Here is a 214-nt window from a genome sequence, read left to right as displayed (position 1 = left end):
GGACTTGGGGCAGAGATGCGTCTCGCAGGTAACGCTGTCCAAGGTTTCCAGAAGAAAAATTACACAAACCAAAAATCCAAAGGGAGTTTGCTGAAAGGCCTCTCCATAAGGGGAAGATAATAAAGGTTAATCAGCGCGTCAAGAGTCCCAGCAGAAAGACCTACGGTAAGGGCCCCTTTTTAGGACAAGTGGACGTCATTACAATAATAGAATT

At 45.3% G+C, this 214-nt stretch overlaps 1 protein-coding gene across 1 annotated transcript in view; it reads left to right on the top strand.

Moving 5' to 3' along the window:
• Window positions 1-214, top strand: part of LOC119587346 — a 1,276-nt gene that overhangs the window by 813 nt on the left and 249 nt on the right. The window lies entirely within an intron of this gene.

The sequence above is a fragment of the Penaeus monodon genome, chromosome 22, assembly GCF_015228065.2.
Source record: "Penaeus monodon isolate SGIC_2016 chromosome 22, NSTDA_Pmon_1, whole genome shotgun sequence".
Classification (NCBI taxonomy): domain Eukaryota; kingdom Metazoa; phylum Arthropoda; class Malacostraca; order Decapoda; family Penaeidae; genus Penaeus; species Penaeus monodon.
Note: the sequence above shows the minus strand (reverse complement) of the source record. Positions and strands in the feature narration are given on the sequence as shown.